The following is an 18,999-nucleotide window of genomic DNA, read 5'->3' on the forward strand; positions in this document are numbered from 1 at the left end:
TATATATATATATATGTATATCGTCATGAAAGTTGTATTAGCTCGCTTGATGGTCGTAGAAGATAGTGGGATGGCCAGGGACGTTTCTATCCTTGCTATCCTCCGTAGCCTCCTTCACAGGCAAGGTGCTATTGTTTGACTCAGCAACACCTTCTAAAATATATATTACAGGGAGTATATAGTTTTACATAACAACTTCACCTTGATTTTCAAGAAGGTAATGAAAAATACGTTTTTATATTTTCAACAATAAATTAATAAAATAAATGTTTTATTACCACTTTCAGTGATGTATACTGGTGGATTCTTGTATCTATGCTTTTTATATATTAAAAGCTCTTCAATTCCTCCCGGGATTTGTAACGCCAATTGACGTTAGTCTATAATACCATTCAACTAAATATCAATAAAATTGCATATATATATATATATATATATATGTAATTTTTCGCTAAATTAAAAGATGAGAGTATAATACATACACACTGATAGAGATTGCGGCTCCATTTTTTTCTCCTGTGGTGAAAAAATGAAAGTGATTATAATTATATATATGCTTGCATTGGATTAAACTATTTTAAATTCAAGTCAATCAACTTAAATCATTTTAGGGGCCAAATGAAGGTAAAAGCTGTATATGAAGTTGTGATGAATAGGGTAACATTATATACGTGATAGATTCTTTGTTTTCCGAATTATTTAATAACTAATTAGGAAATGTCTTTAAAATTTGTATTAGCAAAGCTATTATTTTCTTGTATAATGATCCCAGTTGATTTAAAAAAATAAAAAATAAAAAAATAAAGTAAGATGAATATTTTATTTAGTTCTGTCTAGCTCAAAAACTCAAAAGTTAGATCGATCACACCATTCAAACACTCATAGTTTTGTGCGTGGTATAGTGTGGGATCCACAGAATGAGTTGCCAACCACGCTAAAAATTTGGACTATATTGAAATTTTTATAAGTCATTGTTGGCCCTTTTTTTGTCGTTGACAATCGTTTATATAGATTAATACAATAAAAAAAAAATGTAAAACATAAAATAAGTAAAAGAGTAAATGTGAAGATTCTCTTATTTTTAATAAAAAGAGAGGTTTTTTTTTTTTTTTTTTTTTTTGTGGCAAAGTAAACAAATTCTATAAAAATTCACCTGTATTGAATGGCAACAACACACATGAAGAAATTGGGCTGAGTTACGGAGAGTGTCTGGCAACAAGGAGGAGTGACACAGTAGCATCAAAATGAACAAAACTTTTTTTTTTCAGGCCCAAAGTTTTGGAAAGCCCATGCATGTCTAAGACTTCGGGTAAGGAAACCAATTTTATTTATTTCTTTTTCATATTAAGAGTGGTGAATTAAAAAACAGCTTTCCTGCACGACATAGCAGATGAACTACGTTTTTTTTTTCTTCTCTTTCTTTTTGAGTAAATGAGAAAGCAGAAGACTTCGATACTGAATAGGATTATACAAGGTGTCTATCTTAATTAATAAATTATTAACGATAATCGACTACCAGTCAAACTCACCACCATCATCATACACCAATGAAGTTCTATTACAATAGATTTGGTAAAATCTCAAATAACGAAACATAAAAACTGCATACTAATTTATGTATTTAGGTTAATGATATTATATTAGATTTATATTAGTATTATCTAATAAAATTTAATAAATTAATTGTTCTTAATTGGTAAAATATGATGAACATATTATAAGCCTATTAAGGAGGAATATTATTTATAAGTATGTAAGTTTTATAATATTAAAAATACTTAGTTAAGTATTTAAAAATTCATTAATTTAATTTTTTTAAAAAATCAACTTGCAACATTTAAAAAACTTCATTTTATTATTTGAAATATAGCTAAATTTGAATTTTTTAATTTGTATATATTTTTAATGGATGAACGAATCGAACGATAGATTAGACAATAATTTAACAAATGAATTCATGTTTATTTATTTATCCATGAATACTTAACGAATCGCATTTAAATAAACTAAATTTTATGTGGATATAATAAGAATATGATTCAACAATATAGGTTGCTCCATCTAATTATTACGTTTCACTAATTAATTGTTGTATTAACCATAGTTTCTCATAAATTATTGTTCAAATAAATGTAAAATAGGTGTTCACGGGGACAACATGTAGCTTTTCTAGTGCAATGATATTCTTAATTCAAATATTCCCATCTCGTACATAAAAATATAAAATAGAAATATCGTCTTAATTAAAAGATTAATAATACCGCAGAAATATTATCAAACATTTAAACATTCCGCTTATTCATTTTACAAACGAGGCGGGGCAGGCCGGGTGGATCAAATATTACAAATGTTATTTCAGTTGAGGAGGAATATTTTCAACCAATAAGATGAATACTTGAGGTATCTTTTCAAATTGTTTTTAAAGTCTATGTAAGTGAGGCCAAACCGAATAGTATAGCCAGAAGCCCATTCAAAATTGTCATGGAATGCCCATGCATAATATCCTTTCACATTTACACCCTCCCTGTATTCAAAAATTAATAAAAATGTTAAAATCCATTCTTTAATTTGGATAAATAGATTTCACAACTAAAAAATATTAATCTTTTAATTATCAACCTTTGCCTCATATTTAATTAGAATAATAATTGTAGCGCAAAAAAAAAAAAAAAGAAATTAGAATAATAATTATGCACTCACTTGATGGATTTTGAAAGATATAGGAGATGGCCATGAGGTATTTTATCCTTCTACTATCCTTGAGGGCCTCCTTCACAGGCAGTGTGCTATTATTTGCCTCAGAAAACCTGCAACATTATTCAATGTTCTTTTAAAGGCACAACAAATTGTTCTTTTAGAATATATATAATTATTTAAAATTTTCTTTAAAAAAAAACAACTTTTAAATTAAAAATATATATATTAGTATTTGCGTAATATTGGTTCATATATGAATAATGATTGGTTTACCATTTTCAGTAATATAGACTGGCGGATTCTTGTAGTTATTCTTTATATACAACATGAGCTCTCTAATTCCTCTTGGATAATCAAAAAGCAAACTCACAGCAGTCTGTGACACAATTTCAAACATAGTCTTCGTGTTAATAAAATGGGAATTTATGCTAGGTTACATAAATTACCAAAATGAAGTTATGAGGAACTGATTTACATTTATAACATATTTCTATTTTTAGCAGCTAAACGAACACTCTTTACACCAATTAATGAAGGAGATAAGAGATCTTTTCAAACAATTACTAACAGAGTCTATTATTTTTCAAATAAAGAGTTTGAATTCGAATTTTCTACTTCCAATGTCAGTAAAATAAAATAAAAGAGAAAAGAGGAAATAGCCATACCGGTCCACCAATAGAGACTCCATCTTTGTGGGCTGTGGCAAGAATGTGGAAATTATTTTTGAGTAAAACAGGAGAGAGAGAGAGAGAGAGAGAGAGAGAGAGAGAGAATCATATATGATTTAGAGCATACTCGTAATAGTAGCTTGAATATCAGTGAAATAGCTATGGTTGACTGGATTGGAATTTGTGTGTTGAACATAATTTGCAGTGTAATAATTCATGCCAAGAAAATCGATCGAGCCTTTCAGAGTGATAGATTGGGCCTTAGTGAACTTGGGCAGCCGACTTCCCAATAAGGATCTCATGGTTGGGGGATAGTCGCCATATGTAATAGGATGCAAAAACCTACCAAATTAATCACTTTTTGAATAAATTCAATTAAGCGCTTGGAATAATTAAAACAAAAGAAATAATTCTTTACATTGTTCATAATATTAATTAGAGATTTTCAGATTAATTCTTTTAGGTATATTATACATAATCTATGTTTACTCAGCATCCTAAATTGAATTCCAGGGCTCTAGAGACTGCCTTGCGGTTGGCATCAGTATTATATTTGGGTTCAAACCATCTCGTCACTAATGTAATTCCAATTCTTCCCTTTTGAGATACCTGCACCAAGTTTTAATACAAATTTCTCTATTAATTATATTAATAGTACCAAATATTAATATATGTTGCCAAAAACAAGAAAAATATTTGCAGTGTCTAAAAGTGCTTACTTTTTGTAACTAAAGGTATTAGTCACAATTATAAATATAGGAACCTCATACTTTTCTCTGTACAACTTCACAGTAGCTGCATGAGCAAAAAGTAAATGATGGCCAACAATGTAGGGCTCTTTGGCAGAATCTCCGGCGGTACAATTTCCGACGTAGTTTGAACATCTGCCAGGTGCAAAATTACCTCCATTGTATCCGTACACTGTAAAAATACTTGGTTCATTTATAGTGACCCAATGCTTGACCCGATCACCAAATGTTTTGAAGATAAAATCTGCATATTCTCGATAATCTTCCCTGTTATTTAAAATTTCTCATCAAATTTTTTTGGATAATTTATACATGGGATAAATTGATTTTGATTGGTCATGATAAACTTACACAATCTTCTCACTTAGAAATCCACCATATTCATCTTCAAGAGCTTGTGGCAAATCCCAATGAAAGAGTGTCACAAAGGGTATTATTCCTGCCCCAAAAAAAAAACAAAGGAGTATAGTTAGAGACATTAAGGCCTTAATCATTCAAATTGGACCAGATTTGGTTTTAAAAAAATCAATGGGCTTGTGTGATTTTAGGGAAAAGTTGAATTAGTTGTACCATTCGAAAGGAGCTCATTGATTAGATTATTATAGAATCGAACCCCTTGTTGGTTCACTCCCTCTTTAACTTTTCCAGCTGCAGAACAAAGAATTTGACCAAAAAGTCTCAATATTCACAGTAAAGTTAGGTGGCTGCAATTATCAAATTAGATTTTAGACATCCAAATGGGTCGCAACGAAAATATTTCGCACGTGGAGCTTAATTATAGGAAATTTGTTAATTTTATTTCACCAAAAAAAAAAATATATATATATATATACACGGTAATCTTATTAGGCAGTACTCTGGACCACGAAATGGAGAATCTGAAAATGTTTAGACCAATCTTTTTCATTAGTTTAATGTCCTCCTGTATGTTATATTATGGCATTAGTTCTAAATTGCAATATATCATTATATATAAAAATCATGATTTATCCAATGATCATATGATATATACAAAATAACAATGATTTTCAAATCGAATCCTATATATATATATATATATATCATGATTTACATATATGTTATATGTAATATAATTAAGGAATTTGATTAAGAAATTTAATTACTTTGTAACGATGATAAAAATCATCAGCTTTGACCCCTGAGCTTCCGTCTGAAATTTTTTCTGCCATGCCATCATAAAATATGTCATATACATGGGATTTAATTACTTTGTACAGCATTTTCAACCAAATTGCTGAAGAAGGAAAATCCAAGAAAATCCATCAACTATTGTGGATAATGACATTAATAAAGATCTTAATTAGACAACAAACAAAACGATAAATTGCATATATATGCTTTTTTTATATTCTGATATCCATTTATTTTAAATTAGAAAGCTTTAATTTAAGAATTTATGTCAGATGGCCAATGCATCGTATTTTGATAATCAATCTAAAGTTCTCGAAAAAAAATAGCTAGCCATATGGATTGAATAGAATACTGTAGGTGGTACTTATAATATTAAATTACTATAAAGCTTTTGGTAATAGAAAAGTATGTCTTGAAGCATAAAGATTAACAGCTGGAATTGCAATAGCATATGTAATATTATAAACTATAGGAAAAAAAAAAAAAAAAGTTTCAACCTTTTCTATACCTGGATGTTTTTTAGTGAAAGTATCCCATATACTTGGTCCTCTTCCATAAAGAAGTGCTGCTCCTTCACACTGAAAATTTGTATATGTCGAAAACAAAACAAAGTAGAGACGATAATATATATTATTGACAGTTAAAAAGCAACGGTTTGCTCTCTGTCTGCATATATAATGCGACGTCCAACTTAATGATGAATAAATATTAATGAGAAACTCCAATTCATGACATTGAAGGTTCATACCTGGTAAGCTGAAGAACCAGCTCCGAATACGAAATCGGCCGGAAAACTGCTTCTGTTAAATGGCATTGAATAATGACTCGGCTTCACAGCTTCAGTAGTGCTTGCCAAGGCAAAGGCTAGGAAGAAGACGGCGAAGAAGAATAAAGGACCTTCAATCGCCATGGTTTGCTACTTTTCTGCTTGCACAATCTCCTTAATCCTTCATTTATAGAGCCAAGAGTTAGCTAGAGTTAAATTACCAATATTTTATTTATTTTTTATTTTTTTTTTTATAATATTCCTCTTAAATGTAGGCCAGATTTCTTTTGGATCTTTTATATATTTTTTTATTTTTGAATGCACTGTTGAATTCTGAATCTATGATTTATAATCATCATTTGTTTTAAAAAATTTAAATTCATAAAAAATGGTTCAAATTAATTGCCATTCATTTATTTCTTTTATAATTTTCTTTAATAGTTAGTAGGCATAGGGAGAGACATTCATATTATATACTGTGACAATGTTAGTAGGACCAAAAGTCTCCATAGTTTTTTTTTTTATTTTATTTTTAAAAAAATTCTCCTTAAGCTCGTGTTTAACACATGGGCCAAAAAATAATAATAATAATAATAATAATAATAATAATAATTATTATTATTATTATTATTATTAGGAAACGTTAAAGTAAACCATCTATTGTACTAATTTAGCAGCTTTGTATTTTCTGAAATTATATAAATCCTACAAATTTAATTTTTGTTGCAAGGTCACCCCTCCATATATTATACACGTAGTTTTATGAAATTTTCACATGTAAATCATGTGAGTAAAAATATTTTAAAGTTAATTATAATTTAATTGTATTTATATGAAAATATGAGTATTTGTAGGTGAAGAATTATTCAAAATTTTGAATATATATAAATGTACAAAAAAGATGTGATATTGTAAAAGAAAGAACATAATTATTAAAGGGTTTTATTGTAATTTACCAAAATATAGATACATTTCTGATAAAATAAAGGTGCCACTATAGTTTGCCCTCATTATTATGGATTTTTGTGCGCATAGTACATAAAGAATATTAGATATAGAGATTTATTTTGTAAATTTTTAAAACTTTATAGACCGAGTACAATGATTTTTTTTATTTTTTTTTGGAGCTATAAGAGTACAATGAATTTATATTACGAATGTTTGTGTACATAAAACTTTTTAATACATGATACAATAGTATATATATATATATATTTCATAATTTTTTATTAATCATAAAAGAAGAATGTCATTTAGTTATTAAAAAAAAAAAAAGGGAAGTTCCTTAACCAATACCTGGATTTTTAAAAAAAAAAAAATAGAGGACCAAAGAAGAAGAACACAAGTATACTTCATAAATAACATAAATATTTAAGCCAAAAAAAAAAAAAAAAACCATAAATAGAATAGATTAGCCCAACAAAGAAAAAAAAAAACTAATTTCTCGAACTTCATAATTGTGTATCTTCTTTTTAAACGTACCTCTCACTGATGGTACGTTAGGTGCAAGGCCTAATAAAGGCGCACAGAACAACTTGTACGCCTTTAACAAGGGGAATTTGGCCCTTTGCCCTCACGGGCAGGGCTTTAACTGAATATACCCCCTCTTTTTTTATTTTTTTTATTTTACCTTTCTATTTTTCAATAATTCTAAAATACTCTTATATCAAAATTAAATATTTTTACCTTTTTTTTTTTTTTTTTCCTTCACCGGCCTTTCTCTTCTCCTTCATCACCTTTCTCCCAAAGCTGGCTCACCTCTTCTCATTCATGAAGATTTCTTCACTTAGTTGCCTTTTTTTCCAAACAACCTGATTTTATCTCTCAGGTCACTAAAATTCCATACATACCTGTTCAATTTGATAGTTCGGAATTCGAAATTAGGGTATTGTGAAGAAAGAGAATTTTAAAAGAATTAGGGTATTGCGTTGCCACCTCGTTACAAAAAATTCCTTTTTCTTCCACGCAATCCAATACCCAATAGCCCAAACCCCTCTCCATCATCTTTTCGTTTCCTCTACCTTTTGTTTTTTTAAGAAAAAAAAACATTACATTACTCAAAAATTTAATTTAATATCCTTTTTCAACCTTCTCGTTGTTATTTCTTTTTGTTCCTTTGGTGTTTCTTCAACCCTTGTTTTATGTTTCCGCGAACTAGAGAATCAGCCAAACTGTTTTTCTAGATTGTTAAGGCTTCAGAAGAAGCTGCGTACGTCAGAGACCTCTCAGATGATTTGCTGCAGCCAACTACAAAACGGTCTCACAATGTCTCAACCAAGGAAGTCATATTCTGGAAAATTTTTAAGTGCCAACAATTGAAGTGTTCCCTGCAGCTGCTCTAACACCTGCACTAGCAGCACCAGAGATGAGAATGAATGAGTGGTCCTGAACCTCCTTTCATTTTGTCGCTTTCCATCATTTTTTGGGTAGAAAATTTGTTAGTATATGCAGACTTTCAATTGTTGCAGTAATTATGATGTAGTATCAAGTCTGTATGCAACTATAATTAGTGCCAGATTAATAAATTCCATAAGCAAGGAAATTTATCTTGTTCTATTGCTTTCTTTAAGTACTCATCAGAAAATCTGTCTTCAATATTGCAGACTGAGGGAGGAATCAGAAGCCCTTTGTTGGAGAACCCGAATATATCCCCCTAGAAAGGTAACCATGCCGAGTAGATATTGGTAAAATGCATTAGAAGGTTCTTAAACAGTCATGACATGAAGGGGTTAAAAAAAAAAAAGTTTAGAGAAGAAAGAACAAACTTCTGAACAATAATAATTATAATTAATTTCTCAATACCTTTGTCCAAATTTTGTGTTCATCTTTGGTCATAATGAAGGACCTCTGTTTGTGTTAGGAAATCACTCTAGATTTTTTGAATAATTTCTTAGATGCTATATACATAATTTTAAATGTTTTGAGTTTCAGGCCAAGGTGTTATTACTCTTTGTACTGACTATTTCGAATGTGTTAATGGATGATGCAGGCTTGCCAGACAAGGCATCAACAACAAGATTTGCATTTGGTTGGGTAGGTTCTTCCCTGTGGTACTGTCAAATAGCTGGTGAAAATCTGAGAGTTTTGATATGTTTGCCTGCATTTGGGAAGCTTCACAAAAAAGTATTGCAGATGCCTTCTGTGGGTTTGGGTTATCAAATGTTGAACTAAGCGAGCTTGTCTTGTCCTGTGCTCCCTTTTTGCTTTGTATAAACATTCTTTTTGGAAAAAGGAATATATATATTTAGGAATCAATTTCTAAAATGATTAATAGGAAGAGTAACTCTTGGAATCCGTCATTTCTATTACAATAGGTATGACTCAAAATTTGATATGCAGCAATATTTGGTGGTGATTATACTGAATGTATCATTTTTTTAGGACAATGACCAAGATTTTTTCTTGCAGTCTTGATATTACAGATAATAAAATTCAAACCATGCCATGGGCAGCGACTCTTGAAAAGGTTGTCCAGTTACAAAGTTTGCAACAGCTTTGTGTGGTTAAGGATCTTTCTGCTCATGATGTGGTGATGCAATTGATGCAGAAGGAAAACTACTTGATCGGAATGCTTAAAAAGGGAGTACTTGCATTTCCAATCTCAAAATGGGTCCCTGGTGCTGGTCCAACTGTCAAATCTGGTTCAAAGGGAAAGTGCCGTCGTTTGATACTGACTAAAACCCTTGAGTGGACCTTAAATTGGTGCATACTATAGAGCATGTTTGATAGGTATGTTAAACTTGACCGTGCATTTCTTGTCATGGATTTCTGTTCATATTTAAGATACATATTTTGATTGGTGCGTACAGTTGGACATATGTCAATATGTAATATGTAAAATGTCCATTTCATATTTTTGAGACAATATGTAGAAGACAAGAAGTTATTTTTAAATTTGGCAGTTCTTACAAGTTTGTTCTTTTCAAGGGATGGTTTCTTCTTATCATAGATGCTTTATTGAACTTTATACCTTGCCTTTTAAAAGACAAGGTGGCAATGCAAATTAGAGATAGCCCTCAAATAGTCAGACAACCCTTTATAACAAGGAAATTTAAAATATTTAAAAACTTGATATAATTAAACCTGTGATTTTATCCAAAGATTTGACTTTTGTTCATTTTCCAGTAAAAACATGTCACGTTTAATTTTCTGTTTGCAATTTGATATCTTAGAATGAATAAATTTTTTGCAATCAATTTATTTAGTTTGAATTCTGATTTTTCCTTATCTTATTTACAACTGATAATTTAAAAACTTGGAACCCAGTGGAGTTGGAAGGTTTGAAAAAAGCACACATTCGAGATGGCATTGCAGTGGTGCAATATCTTGTCTGGTTGGATAAGCAAGTAATCCATGAAACTTGTGCATTTGTTTATTTCTTGGACAAGTAGTCAATATACCCTTTTTTGAGGAAAAGCTTTTTATGAAAACAATAAAACTAAAAAATAAAAATAAAAAGATGTCTAAGCTTTTAGTGCATATACGGATGTAGGAGATATATGGGGTTTCTGGTTACTTCTTGGAAGGAGACGAAGTGACTAAGAAAAAGCAATTGTAAGTTCATTTTTTGTTTTTCGTTTTTTTTTTTTTTTTTTTGGTTTTTTTAGGTTGTTATGCAACATCTAACATTTGATTGAGATACCAGTTGAGATGTATTGTGGCCTAAATATTTCCTGAAAGAGGAATGTAAAAAGACATAAACCGTATCAGACAATTTGTCAGTACACAACTTGTGTATATTTCTATGTGTTTGCATGCAATGCTCTGCTTGTGCAGTTTCAATACACACTAATCAAATAATGATGGAATGATTGCAAGCATGGCAAATTTCACCATATAAAGATAAATAAAGTGTTTTCCAATTTCAAATGAACTTTGACATGGATATGCTAATTCCTACTTTAGCAACCACTTTCAAAAGCTAGCATGACATTCGATGCATAACAAATTCCAATATATCAAGAGAAATAAAGGGTTGTCCACTTTTAAAATGAACTTTGACATGGATATGTTAATTCCTACTTTATTAACTACTTTCAAATGTTCTTGTTAAAAAGTGATATAGTTGAAAATGCTATACTGCAGTAAGTGCTAATCTATTTTGTTTTTCCTTTTTATTATCATTATTATTATTATATTTTTTTGAGTCTTGCAAAGTAATTTTGTTTGCTTTATTTTGCAAGTCCTCAAGGGTCATATTGAACTTGGGAATGCTCAATTTCCTAATGGAACCAATGGTATTTTATTTTATTTTTTAAATTATGTATTTCATTTTAAGTGAAATGTATTGACTATATTCTTGTAAGTGAAATGTATTGACTATATTTCATTTTAAGTGAAATGTATTGACTATATTCTATCCATTTATTGTTGATGTGTTATCCAGGGTTCCAAAGAGTATTAATACTGCTGGATGTGTTGTGAATAGGATACCTACAAGTTCAGGATTTATGACTAATGCCCCACTATCTGCAGTTCCTGCGATAGCTACTTGTACCTCTAATGCCAACATGCAGTCCCCAGCGACCAAACTTCATGTGCCAGAAACTCAACCTGGATTCTCTGAAAATCAAATTTGTGAAAACAATGTGCAATCTGTGGAACATGATCATGATAATGAGCACTTCGACATTAATGATATGAATGAATATCGTGGACATGATTATGATCAAGATGAACAATTTGAGGTTGAGGTCAACACTGATCGTAGTGAAGATGGGTTACGAGACATTTGTTGGACCCAACATTCTGGACTTTCAGCTGGTGATAGTCGACATGGTGAGTCTCCTTATGGTAGTAGTCCAATTGATAATGTGAATGATGATGGGCTTGCCTCTCCTTGTACCGAAAACCATTTGGACATTCGACAGGATTCTACCGCAACCATGGTTGAACTTAGGGTTAACCATCGCTTCTCATCCGTCAATGCCCATGAAATCATTCGAATCAACCAAATCTTTGCGAGTAAGAATGCGCTACAGAAGAAGATTAGTCTTTATGCACTAAGGAGAAATTTTGAATTCAAGGTCAAGAAGTCGGATAGAGTCCGATATAAGGTTGTATGTGCAAACGACAATTGCATGTGGCGAATGCGTGCTACCAAACTACATGGTGATAATACAGATGCCTTCATGATTAGGGCCTTCAAGGATGAGCATATTTGCTCTTTAAATATCATGAAAAGGGATCATCGTCAAGCAACAAGTTCAGTTATCGGAGACATCATCCAGCCAATGTTTGATGGGATTTCAAGGCAATACAAACCTCGAGATATCGTGCATGACATTCGCTCTAATTACGGAGTAAACATAAGCTACAACAAAGCATGGGCCGCTAAGGAAGTTGCACTATCAGGTTTGTGGGGCACGCCAGAAGATTCATATGCAAAATTTCCTTTATGGAGTCACGTTTTGAAGAGCAAAAATCCGGGCATGTTTACTCGAATTGAAACTGATGATCAAAACAGATTTTTATATTTTTTCATGGCACTTGGAGCTAGCATTAGAGGGTTCCAGCATATGCGGAGAGTCGTAGCTGTCGATGGAACTACACTGAAGAATAGATATAGAGGTTTGTTATATATTGCATCATGTTTAGATGGGAACAATCAAATTTATCCACTTGCTTATGGAATAGGCCCTGGGGAGACGGATGCGGCTTACACGTGGTTTTTTGAGAGCTTTAAAGAAGCGTTTGGGGATGATCCAAATATAGCTTTTATATCGAATAGACACAAGAGTATTGCAAAAGCAATACATACAGTTTTCCCTAATAATCACCATGGCCACTGCACATATCATCTTGGTACAAATTTACGTGCTAAGAAGTTTAAAGGTAATGTCAACGCGATTATATCAACTTTTAATGATGCAGCTAGAGCATATATTGTTGAGGATTTTGATAAGGCCATGCTTCTTTTAGAAGGGGTTAGTATTGAAGCTGTACAATATCTCAAGGATGCAAGTCCTTCAAAATGGGCTAGATCACATTTTCCAGGCAATAGATACAACATAATGACAACTAACATTGCAGAGAGCATGAACTCTGTGCTTATTGATGCTAGGGATAAACCTGTTTTGCCATTACTAGATCACATTCGTGATGTCTTGCAAAGGTGGTGGTATGAACGTCGAACTAACGCTGCTGCAATGCAAACTCCTGTTACTAATTGGTTGGAAAAAATCATGCAGGACCGCTCAAATAATGGCAGAGGCTTACGTGTTATGCCAATGAACTTATATGAGTTTCAAGTTGTTGGCCATGGCATGTTCGTTGGAGTTGTTAACTTAGAAAATAAGATGTGCTCATGCAAGGAATTTGACATTGATGGATTTCCTTATGTCCATGCAATTGCAGCATGTAAGCATCGACATATCTCTCCATATTTCCTTTGCTCGGCGCATTACTCAGTTGACTCACTCCGTGATGCATATTCGGAAACCATATATCCACTTGGAGATAAAAGTCAGTGGCATGCTCCAGATGATATCATAAACCAGGTTGTACTTCCACCTCAAATTGACAAACAGTAAGGAAGACCAAGAAAGAAGAGGATTCAATCTCAAGGAGAGGAGCGTCATCAATATAGATGCGGGAGGTGAAAACAGGTTGGTCACAGCAGCCGATCATGCTCCGCCGCCATACCTCTTGATAGCACTAACAACCAACAACACCACTGAAACGAACGCCCATCAATCGCATGATGCTATATTCAGACAATGAGGCCATGTTATGTGGTATGCGTGTGTATGAAATGTAGTCAAGAATGCAATTAGTTGGTCAACCGCGTAACATGTGTTTTGGCGTAATAGACGTTGGCTTTATGTATTCTTTTATTGTCAAATTCATCTGTCGTATTATTTGATAACATATCATTCCGTCTTCAGTTTTTGGTTCAGTTGTTTGTATGTTTCTTACTATTGCATGGATGATATTACTGCCCAATGGTAATGACCAATGCATCATCGGTAATTGACATTTGTACACCATCGTAAAAGACTCACAACAATTCCATCCAGCAACTTCAATCATGTGTGTTCCAACCAATAACATGCTAAATGTAGCATTATTAATGATAAATTCTGGCAAAGTAAGTGATCAAACGGCATTAAAAAATGAAAACGTTCAATTTGTTTTTTATTCAAAAATTACCGAAGGTTTCGTCGGTAATTACCAAAACCCTATGGCAATCACATTTTACCAATTTTTTGGGGCCCCACAAGTCCCATAACGTGTGTTGAATGCAAAAACATGCCAAATAGGGATTCTAAAATTATACTAAGGAGAGAAAATCCCAAAATTTCATAAAAGTGTCGCAAATTTTGCAAAAAAATTGGATGACTGTTCACCCTCGGTAATTCTCGAGGAAATCGTCAGTAACCAACAAATACCATCTGGAAAAATTACCGACGGTTTCGTCGGTAATTCCCGAGGGTGTACAGTCCATAACATTTTACCAATTTTTTGGGCCCCACAAATCCCATAACGTGTGTTGAATGCAAAAACATGGTAAATAGGCATTCTAAAATTATGCTAAGTAGAGAAAATCCAAAAATTTCATAAAAGTGTATCAAATTTTACAAAAAATTTGGATGACTGTTCACCCTCGGTAATTCCCGAGGAAATCGTCGGTAACCAACACATACCCTCTGGAAAAATTACCGACGGTTTCATCGGTAATTCCCGAGGGTGTACAGTCCATAATATTTTACCAATTTTTTGGGCCCCACAAGTCCCATAACGTGTGTTGAATGCAAAAACATGGCAAATAGGGATTCTAAAATTATGCTAAGTAGAGAAAATCCCAAAATTTCATAAAAGTGTATCAAATTTTGCAAAAAATTTGGATGACTGTTCACCCTCGGTAATTCCCGAGGAAATCGTCGGTAACCAACACATACCCTCTGGAAAAATTACCGACGATTTCGTCGGTAATTACCGAGGGTGTACAGTCAATCACATTTTACCAATTTTTTTAGGCCCCACGAGTCCCATAACGTGTGTTGAATGCAAAAAAATGAAAAATATGGATTCTAAAATTATCCTAAGGAGAGAAAATCCCAAAATTGCTTAAAAAGTTCTCAAATTTTGTAAAAATATTGGATGACTGTATTCCCTCGGTAATTCCCGAGGAAATCGTCGGTAACCAACACATACCCTCTGGAAAAAGTACCGACGGTTTCGTCGGTAATTACCGAGGGTGTACAGTCCATCACATTTTATATGTTTTTTGGGCCCCACAAGTCCCATAACGTGTGTTGAATGCAAAAACAAGCAAAATAGGGATTCTAAAATTATGCTAAGGAGAGAAAATCCCAAAATTTCATAAACGTGTCTCAAATTTTACAAAAAAATTGGATGACTGTACCCCCTCGGTAATTCCCGAGGAAACCGTCGGTAACCAACCACATACCCTCTGGAAAAATTACCAATGGTTTCATCGGTATTTACCGAGGGTGAACAGTCATCATATTTTTTTGCAAAATTTGAGACACGTTTAGGAAATTTTGGGATTTTCTCTCCTTAGCATAATTTTAGAATCCCTATTTTACATGTTTTTGCATTCAACAAACGTTATGGGACTTGTGGGGCCAAAAAAACTTGTAAAATGTGATGGACTGTAAACCGTCGGTAATTACCGACGAAACCGTCATTAATTTTTCCAGAGGGTATGTGGTGGTTACTGACGATTTCCTCGGGAATTACCGAGGGTGAACAGTCATCCAATTGTTTTGCAAAATTTGATACACTTTTATGAAATTTTGGGATTTTCTCTACTTAGTATAATTTTAGAATCCTTATTTGCCATGTTTTTGCATTCAACACGTTATGGGACTTATGGGGCCCAAAAAATTGGTAAGATGTTATGGACTGTAAACCCTCGGGAATTACCGATGAAACCGTTGGTAATTTTTCCAGAGGGTATTTGTTGGTTACCGACGATTTTCTCGGGAATTACCAAGGGTGAACAGTCATCCAATTTTTTTGCAAAAGTTAAGACACTTTTATGAAATTTTGGGATTTTCTCTCCTTAGTATAATTTTAGAATCCCTATTTTGCATGTTTTTGCATTCAACACACGTTATGGGACTTGTGGGGCCAAAAAAATAGGTAAAATGTTATGGATTGTACACCCTCGGGAATTACCGACGAAACCGTCGGTAATTTTTCCAGAGGGTATGTGTTGGTTACCGACGATTTCCTCGGGAATTACCGAGGGTGAACAGTCATCCAAATTTGTTGCAAAAGTTGATACACTTTTATGAAATTTTGGGATTTTCTCTACTTAGCATAATTTCAGAATCCCTATTTGCCATGTTTTTGCATTCAACACACGTTATGGGACTTGTGGGGCCCAAAAAATTGGTAAAATGTTATGGACTGTACACCCTTGGGAATTACTGACGAAACCGTTGGTAATTTTTCCAGAGGGTATTTGTTGGTTACCAACGATTTCCTCGGGAATTACCGAGTGTGAACAGTCATCCAATATTTTTGCAAAAATTGAGACACTTTTATGAAATTTTGGGATTTTCATGTATTTGTGTGTTTGTGTAAAGCCGTTTGTTTGGTTTTTTGTATTTGTGTGTTCGTGTAAAGACGTTTAGAAAAAGTTGATTTTTGTTTGGTTTAAAATATAATAAGATATGTAAGTAATTGTTTTTTTTTTTTGAAGGTTACAATGGATATTGAGAGGTAGAACAAAAAAGATATCAAGTGAGGGGGCAAAAATCATTAACCTCGATCCTATGAGGGTATTGGGCCAAATTCCCCCTTTAACAAATTTCCTGGGCCCACCATTTTAGTCCACTTTTAAAAGCCCAAATTGATCTAACGAGCCACCCCGACACAAACTCTTCCCCCCCCCCCCCTTAAAACAAGGTTTTTAATTTATTTATTTTTTAGGCTTTTGCTTGGCCGACTTGATGTTAGTATTTATTTGTTTTGACTTTTAAATTTTTTTATTCTTTTAATATTATATTACTCTAGATAATGTAATCATTTGCAAAAGTGCTATATTTCATTTTTTATATATTTGTGCTTGGTTATTTAATGAAATTTATTTAATAACTCTTTTAAAAATATTATTAATTTTTTAAAGTTCTAACGTTAAAATTTTTAATTATTTTAATATTTTAGATAACATAATTATTATCATGAATAGAAATTAAAACATAATTCAGTATATTATGAAAAATATAATTATGTATATATATATTTATATTACTAAAATTTATAGTGCAACCAATACATTCGTATACCAAATATATTGTACAATATCAATACAAAACTAGGCAATACAATTCAATTCAATATAGGTGACTACAACAGATGTAATAAAGCACAATAAATTGATAAAAAACTTTGCAAGGAGTTAAAAAAGGAAAAACTTGCTTGGAAACCACAGAAGAGAGATAGAGTTAGAGATACAAGCTGGATGATTCGTGGTGGAAGTGTGCCATACGCTGGGTTCCTTTCTATATATGGTAGAGCTGCTACTTCAGAGTGAGAAATCAAGTACAGATTATATGAAATGGAAATGAAGAATTTATTAACTTCATATATAATGTTTGCAAAATTGCGAGTATATACACAACTGATTTCTATCCATGGAAGAGATTGAGCTCTAATAGCTATAGCATGAGGTATTTACATATATATATATATATATATATATATATATGTTGGAAAATTTAAATTATATTAATTATTTTTTCAATATTGAATGGAAGTATCAAATGGTACCTTTTCATTTTATATAAGTTTCATAGCTTCATAATGGTTGCTATCTTTTACAAGATATTAATTCATAATCGATGCTACATTTAGAAATGTATCATTTTATTATTTAAAGGTGCTTTTACATAAAATATATATATATATATATATATCTTTATATTTAAAGGTATCTTTATTAATATATATTTCATTGATTATATACTTTTTAAAACTCTATAAATAGATATATTTCATTTCAATTATTATTGAGTTTCAAAATTCAATACAATTTATATATCCATAACATTTAGAGAATTAAGTGTTGCATATGTGGGGAGTTCAAGTCAAATTTAATTCGTTGATTTTGATAATTCGAAGTGCTACTATCATCAAGAGAGATCGTTATTTCTTGGGAAATGATTACCATAAAACCATAAGCACTTGAGTAGGGCAATTCATCTTAAGAACATAAAATTCAACTCTAACCTCGACCTAAACTGATTTTCTATAAACTCTATTTATTATAATATGTAATTATTTTATTCGTTTAATCACATTTATGTTTAATTATTTTTTAATTTAATACTTAGTTTTTACATACTAATTTCCCCAACAATATATACCTAGTAAGCTACAAAAGCAGCGCCGTGTAAGAAATGAGTTGAAAACTGGATCTATTGAAGGGCATTGAATTATGACTGAGTTTCACAGCTTCACCACTACTAGTACTAGTAAACACCACGAAGGCCATGAGGTAGAAGATCAAACCTCCACCTTCAATTGCCATGTCTCACTCGACTTCTCTAGCTGCTTAAACTGAGATCGATGTTACCTTGTTCCCACTTAGTTGGGTAGAGATAGGAACAAAAATAAATAAAATAGATTATTTTAATTTTGGAGTCCTTTGTTTGGTAATTTACTCATGGATGTCAGATTCAATAACATTAGACTTCATGTAAAAATAATAATAATAAAATAGAAAAAAGAAAAAAGAAAAAAAGAAGAAGCTGTAGTGAAACGGCTTCAGCTGCTCATGGCATGTGGCACCAGTTGTTGTAAGTTTGTAACCGGCATAGCGCCAGGTAAAAAGGTCATTCTCACGGGTGGACCACATTTTACCATCTAAAATGAAAAATTGATTTGGCAGGTTTTACTTTCTATGTTAACTTTATATTGATATATATATATATATATATATATTTTTTTTTTTTCTTCTTCTCTACAGATTTTTTTTTGGGGGTAATATTTA

General features: G+C 32.0%; 1 long non-coding RNA gene and 1 pseudogene across 1 annotated transcript; one reads left to right on the top strand and one right to left on the bottom strand.

Moving 5' to 3' along the window:
• Positions 1–2,256: 2,256 nt before the first annotated feature.
• Positions 2,257–6,215, bottom strand: LOC132799565 (vicianin hydrolase-like; annotated as a pseudogene).
• Positions 6,216–7,765: 1,550 nt separating this feature from the next.
• Positions 7,766–11,237, top strand: LOC132803331 (uncharacterized). Its single transcript, XR_009638483.1, has 5 exons — positions 7,766–8,414; positions 8,636–8,693; positions 9,022–9,761; positions 10,299–10,378; positions 10,525–11,237. It is a non-coding gene; the product is annotated as an uncharacterized LOC132803331 (long non-coding RNA).
• Positions 11,238–18,999: the final 7,762 nt, after the last annotated feature.

This window comes from Ziziphus jujuba, chromosome 1 (assembly GCF_031755915.1).
Source record: "Ziziphus jujuba cultivar Dongzao chromosome 1, ASM3175591v1".
Lineage (NCBI taxonomy): Eukaryota > Viridiplantae > Streptophyta > Magnoliopsida > Rosales > Rhamnaceae > Ziziphus > Ziziphus jujuba.